The following is a 12,220-nucleotide window of genomic DNA, read 5'->3' on the forward strand; positions in this document are numbered from 1 at the left end:
CCTGAATGCTTGATTTTATCTGTAATGAAATTATCGGTTCTTTGCATAATTGTGTGGGTAATTGGACTATATGGCATATGATTGTATATAAAGAAAGGTGGACCCAACTACTTCAGTTTGTATAGATAAAACAGATTTCAACTGCTTACTGCCTGGCTGCTTTCAATTAATCCTTGTTGGGCAAAATAAGCATTATGTGTTCAAATAACAACTTCAGTGTTGCAAGATGTCCAGGTAGGAAAAATAATTCGAGGGGATTTACTTCTTTATCAAACAATAGAACTACGTTGTCCGTGAAAGATTTCAATGCAAAACCTTTTGTGGTTATGGATATTAATGAATAATATTTTCTATGATCCAGTCTGTTTTTCAGAATCTGAATCTTAATTCAGAATCTTAATGTTATCATTTAAACTAGACATTTATTCTTTATTAATATAGGGCATGATTTTTCAATGTTTTAATATTTAACATAGTTTGTTGCTATTCTGAAGATTGGAACCACACAGTGGGCGGACGCATGGCAGATGCAGTTTAATGTGGATAAATGTGAGGTTATCCACTTTGTTTGCAAAAGGCAGATTATTACCTAAATGGTGACCCACATGAAATTTTACACAGATTTAGATGAAATATAATTGACAAATGTCATAACTCGTCAGTGCCAAAAGTTGCACATTAATTAATTGAACTAATTAGAAAATGAGATCGGGAAAGTATGCGCCAACTAGTGTCCAATGCCCATATTACACCATGGGGAGCCTATTTCCGTATTGCAGTCTATTTAAACTATATTATTATACTATATATATATATATATATATATATATATATATATATATATATATATATATATATATACTATGAATATGACTAATCACATAATTATGTATAATTGTACTCTATAAAAAATAATATAATGAATATAATTGTGAGTTTTTTTTTAATGAGACTGCCGCAGAGGTCCTCTTAAACCAGCCTAACTAATAGGTCAGGGCAGTTCTTCTGGGGTCCCCCATTTACTGAACACCACTGACTGCCAGTGTGCAGAGTGGGGGTCAAGGCCATGGTGGGACTGGGGCAGTGCCAGGCTTGGGGAAGGCTAAGGCAGGAAAATGCCTAACCCTAACTCCCAGAGCTGCCCAAGGCTGGAGCTGGAGCCGCTTTGGGACCGGTTGCGGGCTCCGTACTGTGGCCCCGCAGTGTGTCCATCTCGGCCAGCATGCCCTTCTGGTGGTGGCGATGGAGGGGGGCAGCACTGCCTTGCACGTCGCCCGGGCCACCTTCAGCACCCAGATAGCGACGGCTCCATCAGACCGCCCGCTCACTTGCTGCAACGCCCGCCGATCGCCCGACCGACTCCTCACAACACTCACCAGAGGCCCGGCCCAATGCTCACCTCCCGGCGGAGGCCAGGCTCAACCCTCATCTCCCGGCAGCCCAGCCGACAGACAGACTGACTGACAAACAGACTGACCCTAATCCTAACCCTAGCTCTACATTTGTTATTTATCATTTTTATTTACCAGTACGCATTAAAACTTTATAGAGATAAATCAAATGAAAAACAAAATTATCATATAATATGCCATGATCATATTGAATGGCGATGCAGGCTCGAAGGGCCGAATGGCCTACTCCTGCACCTATTTTCTATGTTTCTATCAGCAAGGTGAGCATTACCTTTATCCTTGGAAACCTTGCTATTGCTATTGAGGTAATGAGGAGGCAGCCTCGCTGCCTAGTGACCATAAAACAAAGCGCGGGATTGGCCAATTTATGTCTGACCTCAATGCCAAACGTGCATTGATTGGGAAATTACTACTCAGAAAATTTGAGGTTTTTCTCATCTATTATATATTAAAACTGTGTGTGTGTTTCTGTGTGGGTGTTTCTGTGTGTGTGTTTGTGAGTGTCAGATTCGGCCTTTGATTCCCTGCTACGCCAGCACTCCGTCATTAAACTCCGTCATTTTTTCCATGTCACTAGCTCATTCACTTTTACATTCAATTTTGCACCCCTCAAAACATTTTTTCTTTTTTATCTACCCATTTTTTTTATTAGCTCATTCCCCCCCCCCCCCTCACTCAATTTTGTCGCCTCATAACGGCTGCTGACGTCCCCCTTTTTTATCAAAATTCCCGACATTTCCCCCCCCCCACTGGTGTGCCCGGCCCCGTCACGCCATCTGGCTGCTCAGACTGTCCGAATGTTGTCCCTCCACAACGCATGCTGGAGCTTTTGAGCAGCCGTCCCTGGCTGGTGCCGACGGCTCTGCTCACGCCTCGCACACCAAGCAAACATGCTCCCCCCCCCCCCCCCCCCCCCCCCCCAAACCCCACCCCCCCTGCTTTTCCAAACCCGGGGTTTGGAACAGCCACGCCGTTGACCGAGCCAAACGTCCGCCACACAAGTGCCAGCAGTCTCGAGGTCTCTGCCCTCCTTCCTGCAGCTTCTCTCTAACCCCGCCCTCTCTGGTTTCCTCCCCCCCCCCCCCCCGCCCCCCCCCCCCCTCCCCCCTTTCCCCCCCCCCAAAAGTGCCTTCCCACTCCCCACCCAGAAAACGATTCCACCACACCTCTGCAACTGGGAATCCCCCCCACACCCATTCCACTCTTGTCATTTTTTTTTTCCAGCAGGTCTCCACCCCCCCCCTCTCTGGCCAGCGACCATAACGGATGCTGACGTCCGCCTGTACCTCAAAAACGCCGACATTTTCCCCTGGCTGGTGCCTGGCCCGGCTCTGTCACGCTGCCTCAAGCCAAACATCGCATCTTCAACCGCTGCTTTTCCAGCAGCGGGGGGACAGCCAGCGCGACAGAGCCAACGTCTCACAAGTGCTGAGGATGCAAGGCCTCACACTCTCTAACCAGCTGGAGTGGGGGCCAAACCCGGGGTTTGGGATGGGGCCGTGACCGGGGCCAAAAAGAAGCCGCCCCACGCCAGCCAGCAGTCTCTTTGTCTCTCCCCTCTCTCTGTCTCTGCCCCTCTGTCTCCCCCCCCACCCCCCCCCCCCCCCCCCCCCCCCCCCCTCTCTCTCTCCTCTGCCCCTCTCTCTGCCCTCGCACTCCCCACCCAGAAAACAGTCCTTCATGGTCAGGTCAACACCTCTGCAACTGGGAATTGGAAATGGTGCCAAACCGGTCACTCTGTATACCAGGGCTCGCCAAACGATGTCTCTGTCCGCTCTCTGTCTCTCCCCTCTCTCACTGCCCTCTCTCTCCATCGGCCGGCCCTGCATTAAATCGTTTGTTCCGCTCGCACCAGCACAGTCGCCCACTCAATAGATGCCGCAAATCAGAAACCTCCGCTCCAAAAGGCAGGACTGTGCCTCTCTCTGTGTGCCTCCGTGTCCTCACGCCCGCCCACCCTCTCCAACCCTCCCCGTTGTTCAAATTGCGCAGAAATACCCAAAGATCCCATAGCGACTAAGCGGCTCCAACCCCCCCCCCCCCATCCCCCCCTCTCCGCCTCTAACATCCCCCTCCCACCCTCCAACCCCTCTCCCCCCCCCCCTTCCTGCCCTCCCCGCTCTCCTCCCACTCCCCACTCTCCTCCCCCTCCATATCCCCCACCCTGCTCCCCTCTCCCTCCGCAATCTCTCCCCTTTCCTCCTCCCTCCCCTCTTCTCTTCTCTCCCCGCCCCGTCTCCCTCTCCCCCCTCCCCCTGCCTGTGTTCTTGGGGGGTGGTTAGTGTGAGCGTGATGCCGCAGCCCCCCCCCCCCCCCCAAAAGCGTGTTGGGGAAACAGACCCAACGGGTCCGCACTTGGTCTAGTATTTCTTTAAAATGTTCAGGTTTTGGTCTTGACGAGTTTCAGGTATGATTTATATAATATTTTTACACAATATGTTAAAAATTCAGGTAGTTCCATGAGTTGGGTCACAAAACTAAACGAAAAAGCTCCTCGGCCCACGGAGCTAATGTCAAGGATAATCTATAGAAACAGGATGAATATAAGCTCAATTTTGAGTATCATAGCAAAGGGTCTGAATACTTGTGTAAATGTGATATTTCAGTTATTTATTTTTAATTACTTTGCAACATTTCTAAGCACCTGTTTTCGCTTCTTCGTTCTGGGGTATTGTGTGTAGATCGATGATTTAAAAAAAATAATTTTAGTCCATTTTAAAATAAGGCTGTAAAACAACGAAATGCGGAGGGGTCTGAATACTTTCTGAATGCACTGTAGATCAGCTACAGAAGGGCAGAAGACTAGCAGATGGAGTTTAATCCGAGCAAGTGTGAGGTGGTCCACTTTGGGAGGTTGAATGAAAGAAAAAATATACAATTAGTGGTATGATCCTTAACAGCATTGATGTACAGAGGAATCTTGGGGACTAAGTCCATAACCGCCTGATAGTGGCAACACAAGTAGAATGGTCTTCTTGCGTATGGCGTGCACAGCCTAAAGTTACAGGACAACTTGTTCTATTTGATCTTATTTGATTTAGCACGCCGGGTTGATTGCATTTGTCGAAACAGGGCGGACCACGTGAAGGTTGCAATCTTCCACCCCAGTAGAGTGGTAAAGAAGGCATATGGTATGCTTGTCTTCATTGGTCGGGACATTGAGTATGAGTCAGGAAGTCATGATGCAGATTTACAGGACTTTGGTTATACCATATTTGGAGTATTGCATGCAGCTCTGGTCACTCCATTACGGGGTGAATATGGTTGCTTTGGAAAGAGTGCAGGGAGATTTAGCAGAATGATGTCTGGATTAGAGGGCATTAGTTAAAGGGGGAGGTTGGACAAACATGGATTGTTTTCTCTGAAACGCCGAAGATTGCAGGGACATCTGAGAAGTACATAAAATTATGAGAAGCATAGATAGGATAGACAGTCAGAACCTGCTCCCCAGGGTGGCAATATCAAATACTAGAGGGCATAGCTTGAAGTTGAGAGGGGCAAAAGTATTTCTTTAATGTGCGGGGCAAGTTTTGTTTGCACAGAGGGTAGTGAATGCCTGGAACAAGTTGGAGGGAGAGTGGTGGAGGAAGATATAGTGGCATTTAAATACTTTTGAAGAGGCACATGGATATGGAGGGATATGGGTTATGTGCAGGCAGATAAGGGTTCTTGGCATCATGATGCAAAGATCTCAGGTTTAAATATGCAAACAATTTGCCATCTTGTCCAGTTGTAGATAGTTGCCAGTGAGAGGGATGGATTATGGCTCAGGAATAGAATTTTGTCTTCCTAGACATTCTCCTCACAGTATCCACAAGCACATGGACAACGCAGTCCTACTTTTGGATGACAATATGGAGAATTGCCTTGGGGCATTGGTAGATGTAAAAGGAGCAAGAAGAGAAGACAATTTTATGTAACCTCCAACAAACCCTCCTCCACTTTCTCCCCCACACCCTCCATTCCTACTCCCTTCCATTTCTGTGCCCCTCCTATTTCTCCCCTTCTCTTCACACCTGGTTCATCTCTGGCTTTAGTCCAACCATGTCTATTAAAACCTCGCCCATGTTGACCTATGACCTGCCACATGTTGTCCTGCCCCTCCTCTCTTCCAGCTTTCATCCCCCACCACACAATCAGCCTGACCACCGAGTTACTCTAGCACTCTGTGTCTTTTTTTTGTAAATGAGCATCTGCAGTTCCCTGTTTCTACTATAAGAGTAGACTTGTTGGCTGATTGACTGCACATACATGGACACGAATAAAACCAAGCGAGATTCCATTTGCATTTTTGGAGGAATTGGTCATGTGAAAAGCTACAGGCCGAGGGTGTTGAGATTGATTATCATTGTCACAGTTGCACAAAATATCAATCTGACTTTGATAACAAATTCATTAAGGCGACAGGGACAGAAATCTGGTAGGAGAATATGTTCCCTTGGTACAAGGGATATGTTGTATGAGTTCCATCAACCTGTTGGATCTTCACACTTGTATTGTTTTGTTTGGTCAGTTATTTCCCTTGCTCTTCAGGCGTCATTATGGAAGGGACTAAAAGCAATCATTAAAAAAACAGCTGGTAAAGGATCCTTAGGCAAGAAAGCAATTTGTTGAATGTGTATTCTGTGCTCAATTTAGCTCAAATACTGTTGTTCATTCTGTTATTTGTTACCTCATCAGAAAGCTGTTGTTTGTGGTTGACTGTTTTTCCTCATGTTTTATGCACTGTTGATCAGCATTAGCTATTATCACACCTCATTAAACTGTGGAAAAAGTTTGATGGCTCTGTTCGGAGCTGAGCTCCAGTCTATTTTTCAAAGCTTCAGAACATAAATATTAAACCAATTATTTAATGTAAGTTTTAAAAGAAATGTTACAATGAAAGCTGTGCATGTTTTCTGTGTTGATTTAAATATACTTGTATTTAAATGTATTAGTATGTCTGATGTTAATTTAGTTGAGTGCTTCACTCAGAGAATATAAAGCAGAAATAACAATGAATTCATTCCTACAGTATATCACATCAAGCATATTTAGCATATTTAATATTTTATCATTGTTTGAAATGTGCAAGAAAAGGCATTTTATAATTAAAAAAGGGTAAATGCTTTTTGTCTTTTGTCCCATTAACTAATTGTGCAACCATTTGGAAAACTATTAGTTTTCCTAATTATTTGAAAATTAAGTGTAACAACTTAAAAGTCATGATTTAAGATTTCTTTGTGGCTCAGCCTAAAATATTGTCTGAAAATATATTTTAACTTTTTAACAGAACATAGACACAAAATACTGGAGTAACTTAGCGGGTCAGGCAGCATCTCTGGATAAAAATAGGTGACATTTCAGAACCCTTCTCCAGAGATGCTGCCTGACCCAGAGTTACTCCAGAATTTTGTGTTGATCTACAGTATAAACCAGCATAATTGGCTCTTAGTATTTTCAACCAAATCAAGTAATTTGAATGGCGACATTTTTCTGTTTGGTATGGAAGAAATTCTTAGTTGAATCATCAATGTGGACTAACTGAGTGCAATGTACTTTCTGTGCTTGTTTCTAATTAGGATATGTTTTGTTTTCACTCGTGGTGTTGGAACTAGAACAAATTCTGTTTTCATTCTGGGAATGTTATTATTCCAAATATTTACAGTACATGTAAGATACTTATCGGATACTTATCAGCATGCAAATGACTGTAATGTTGTACTGCATTTGTAAATGTTAACAAGGTTGTACTTCCTTTTGAAAGTATGCCCCAAAGGGCAGCAGGCGATGCCATTTTAGTACTGAAATGTTAACATTTACCAATTTAATAGCTAGTTTACATTTGTCTTTGATTGACGCAAAGTTTTGGAGTAACTCAAAGGGTCGGGCTGCATCACTGGAGAAAAAAGGTGGGTAACGTTTCGGGTCAGGTCCTTTCTTCACATCCTCTCGGGTCCCGACCCGAAACATCACCCATCTTTTTTTCTCCAGAGATACGCCTGACCTGCTGAGATACTCCAGCACTTTGTGTCTATCTTCGTTATAAACCGGCAGTTCCTTTCTAAATACTTCTATATGTTTGTCTTTCATGAGTTATGGAATAACAATAGCCCTTGAATATTCTTAAATTTCTATTAGTAAAAAATGTTTCTAGATTAATTTTACTTCAACGATTATCTTTCGGGGGTGGGGCTTACTTGTAGTTACCTTGCATAACCATTTGAGGCATTTGGATTACAATGCCATTGTCTTTGAATTGAATAATCTAAACCTGTCCAATGTATATTTCTGTTAATGCCAATTCAGCTCAATAACTCCTTCAATCAGATCTCATTACTGTCACTGCAAGTGCCTGTGTGAACAAGAATGAAAAGAATGAAAAAGACAGGTTCCCCTTTCCAACTAATTTTTGGAAACATTTTTCAAAGAATGCCACCATGAGCTCAATAAAATGAAAGGTTTGCAACTAAAACTGGTTTTGAAATAACATCAAGATAATTCATATTTTCGTTTAATTTAAAAACAGTCATAAGCTCTTTCATTCCTTCAAATGAATAGGTAAATGAATTGATTTTAGACAGTTGACACTTCCTCCAGGTACACTCAATATATACATAGCACTGCGTAATGAATGATTGCAGATATAATTATTTGCTTGCATAAGAGTAAGCAATTCACAAAAATGGTGAGGATAACAAGACATGGCGAGGAATATAACAAGACACCACTCCACTCTGTTTCTATTAACTGGGAACTTTGAGAGGGTTAACAGATCATATATAATTTGATATTTTGAGCACCCACAGTATTCTCTGGAGAATGGCTGCTTATTTCATCAATGTAATACTTGCTCAAGGGTTGGAATCAGAATGAATAATACATTTATATTTAGTTGGTGACATATGTTGTAAAAAGATAATTGAAAACAATGACATCATATTTACAGAGGAAACAATGCCAAATTGTTGCTGTTCCTCTTTCTGCCTATTTACAACTGAGATTCGTCTTTTTAAAGTGAGTTGCATGCAGCAGTGATGATATGGGACTGGCTCATCCATGGCAGTGTTTTCACATTAATTCTACCCTTCGTTGCACTTGCAATGAGAATTTAAAAAAAATCCACTTAACGGGATACCGTCCTAGTAAAATAAAATTTAGGAAACCTTTTTAGGCAAGAGTTGTGTATCAGTCTCATAATGCTGAGAACCTGCAATGTTCTGTTGCAACATGATTTACATTATTCTTTGTGAGCTTGCAAATAAATGGCATTAGTTTATAAAGCTAGAAGATGAGTATTGAATTGCAGTGGGCTTCTATATGTAAATTGGATCTCCAGCTATTTTGTATATCATTCTTAACTGGAATTTAATGTGTAAATTGTGCAAGAATTGGTACAATCCTACATCATTCTGGTAAAACTGAAAAATCCATTAATTGTAGAGATCCTAATTTAACTTGTACTTCAATGAATCATAGGAAATAGTGGCGATACAGCAGCTCAACTTGCTGGAACGAACAGGAGACACAGAAACAGATGCTGACGTTTGACAAACTGGACACTGACTAATTTCTAATCCACAAATAAAATGCATCCCAAACCATCCTGAAGTTATCATGTTTAAAAATATGATAATGTTCCAGAAATCGCATTTTCAAACATGGACCCTTCCATCTCATTGAATGCAAAATTTGGTGAATCAGGCGACATCTCCGGCGGCCGAGAGTTGGTCAACATATTGGGTCCATGCCTTGCATCAGTAGCCCACAAAGTCCTGATACAATGTCTCATTTCTCCACATTGACCATCTCTCTCCACAGATGCTGCGTGACCTACAGAGTTCCTCCAGCATTTTGTTTTTACGCTCAACATTACAGTACCTGTAGTCTCTTGTGTCTCAACAATACGTAAAGATAGAAACAAAGAACTGCAGAAGGTGGTTTATATCAAAGATAGACACAGTGCTGGAGTAACTCAGTGAGTCAGGCAGCATCTCCGGAGAAAAATTATAGATGACATTTCCGGTCTGGAAGTTGGGTCTCGACCCGAAACATCGCCTATCCTGTTTCTCCAAATATGTTGCCTGATCCGCTGAGTTACTCCAGCACCTTGTGTCTATCTTGAATATTTAAAGATATCATGGCAGTTTGGGATATTTGACAATGGCATGCATTTTGTAGTCACAACTGTAACCAGTTATTCTTGTTGTGCCAAGAAACTAACGACAGCTTTTCAGATGTACACACATCTAATGAAACATGGAAAGCCAATCACTTGGAGTTGGAGTTATAGCTTTAGAGTCAGAGAGTTTACACCACTTGTACCTCCCTATTTCTTTTTCTATACTGTTTTTTCAGACTTCTCTGGTAATATATAGAAATCAGCAGTGTAAGCAGCAAATCACGTTCACTTCCACTTAGAAATCGAGTTCCAAATGTCTCTCTCATCTCTGATTGATTAGTTGGGGGAGTCCAGAACCAGAGGTCACAGTTCAAGAATAAGGGGTAGGCCATTTAGGATTGAGATGAGGAAAACTTCTTCACCAAGAGTTGTGAATCAGTGGAATTCTCTGCCACACAATGCAGTTGAGGTCAATTCACTGGATGTTTTCAAGAGAGAGTTAGATTTAGCTCTTTGAGCTTAAGGAATCAATGGATATGGGGAAAAAAGTAGGAACGGGGTACTGATTTTAGGTGATCAGCATTGATCATTGATCAAGGGCCAAATAGCCTATTCCTGCACCAATTTGTCTATGTAGTTACTACTGCATTTATGGAAAGGAAATAGGATGGTTGAGATAAGTATGTTTTGGGGACTTTACGAGCTAGCTTTTTTGTTACTAATCTTGTTAAAACTGAGTTTTTACATTGTGTTTAAACAAATATTTTGCTTTATTGCATGAGATGAGAGTTTTTAAAGGCATACTGCTATAATTACAAGCACTTTGATTCTTAAAGTAATGACCTCTGACCAAAGATGATTGATATTTCAATTTCTGGCATAATCTCATGTTCCAATCTTATTTTTGTCCTAATATGTTCAAAATATTAGCTATTCATTGTGCTTATGTTCTTGGATTGTGTTTTGGATTTCAGTAACTTGGATGACATCAAGTTGCTGTTGGATGTCATCAACTTCCTTAAACTGGTATTGAAAATGAAAAGTCCAAATTGCTGAGATGACATTATCTTTGTGGGTAACCTCAATTGAGGTCAGCGATGAGAATTGTGTCTTCCCGGCTGTAGTAAAATTGGGAGTGTCTCTAGTTTAAACAAAAGCTTAATGAAATGAACTTAATTTATCCACAATGAATTTCACTCATGAAGCAAGCTATCCCATTACTGACTATGGGAAAAACACAAAGTGCTGGAGTAACTCAGCAAGCCAGACAGCATCCCTGGAGAACAATGGATAGATGACATTTTGGGTTGGGACCCTTTATTTACAATGGAACCCCTTACATCACTGTTTTCCCACTGTGTTAAGAGAGAACAAAAGAGAATAAAGAGGACTCGAGGGGGGGGGGGGGGGGGGGGGGGGGCAAACAGAGAGACCCGGCGGAGAGGGGGTGGGGGGTCGAGAATGAAGGGACCATCAACTTTCATGCAATCCTAGACAATGTCAGGGCCCTCATCAATGCTTTCCTATACGGTCTAAGTATTTTCTAATGGAAACTGCTAATCAGAAATAGAAATTCCAATGGTTGCTCCCCCAGCTGAACCACCTGCTGGGAACAAGATAGTGCAAACATAATATAGAAATAATTTATAATGGGTGCCATATGCTGCTCGGGCTCTCTAATTCAAAAAGTAGAACAAAGGAGCATGGAGTTACATGCCTTTTAATATATTTTACAGCAAATGGTAGAATGGGTGAAATGTTAAACCTATATTTGAAGGGGCACACGGCTGTTAACATTTTGGGATAAATGACTGCATCGATGACCATAGACCTGTGTTTATGTATACGTATGTTTGGGGGTGGGTGCTGCTGTGCCCCTAACTATCCAATTCCCCAATGGACAATTTAACTTGCCCTAAAACGTGGCCCCCAAACTATCAGTTAGCAATATTGCTTGTTTTGAGTGGCTCCTCCTCAGAATTTGTTCAGTTTACTATCACGATAGTGCATTATGCAAAGCACTGAACTATTTCAAATCATGGTGTCAACATTTGAAGACGTGGGGGAGTACGTCAGGACAAAATGATCAGTTTCTGTGGAGCTTGGCAAGTTGCCCATTCAACATTTAAATCAAGACTTTTTGTAGGTTAGTTCAAAATCAAGAGAATAGCACAAATGTGTTTGGAGAAGTGATGACAGGAAAGGAGTACAAAGAGGCCCCGGTCATCTGTGCAGTTATGTGAGACATGTACCGATGACTAGTACCTCATTTCTGTGGTTTAACTGCAAGCAACCTATTTGCATTTTGTGTCCTATTACAGTGAACTGCTGACAATCTGGCACCTGCGCAACTTTGATGCTCAACTAGAGGATGTTTTAAACTGTTGCTTGCTACTAACAAGATTTTATTTCATTTTTTAAAGTTACGCAGGTGTATAATACATTTTTCCGTGAATCCAGTGTGTATAATGGGAGCAGAAAATAGAATACTGAGTTTCAGATTGTCATAACACATGATTGACACTAAATCTCATAGCCCAACTGCACTATTATAGCTCACTTAGTATTGCAGTTATTAATTTAATGTATTATATATTAATGTGTGTTATTGGGTTAACAGGCCTGTTAAGCTGCAGCAAGTAAGATTCACATTGTTCCAATGCTGGCACCTCATATTTCGCTTGGGAGGCTTACACCCTAGTGGTAG

This window comes from Leucoraja erinacea, chromosome 6 (genome assembly GCF_028641065.1).
Source record: "Leucoraja erinacea ecotype New England chromosome 6, Leri_hhj_1, whole genome shotgun sequence".
Classification (NCBI taxonomy): Eukaryota; Metazoa; Chordata; class Chondrichthyes; order Rajiformes; family Rajidae; genus Leucoraja; species Leucoraja erinaceus.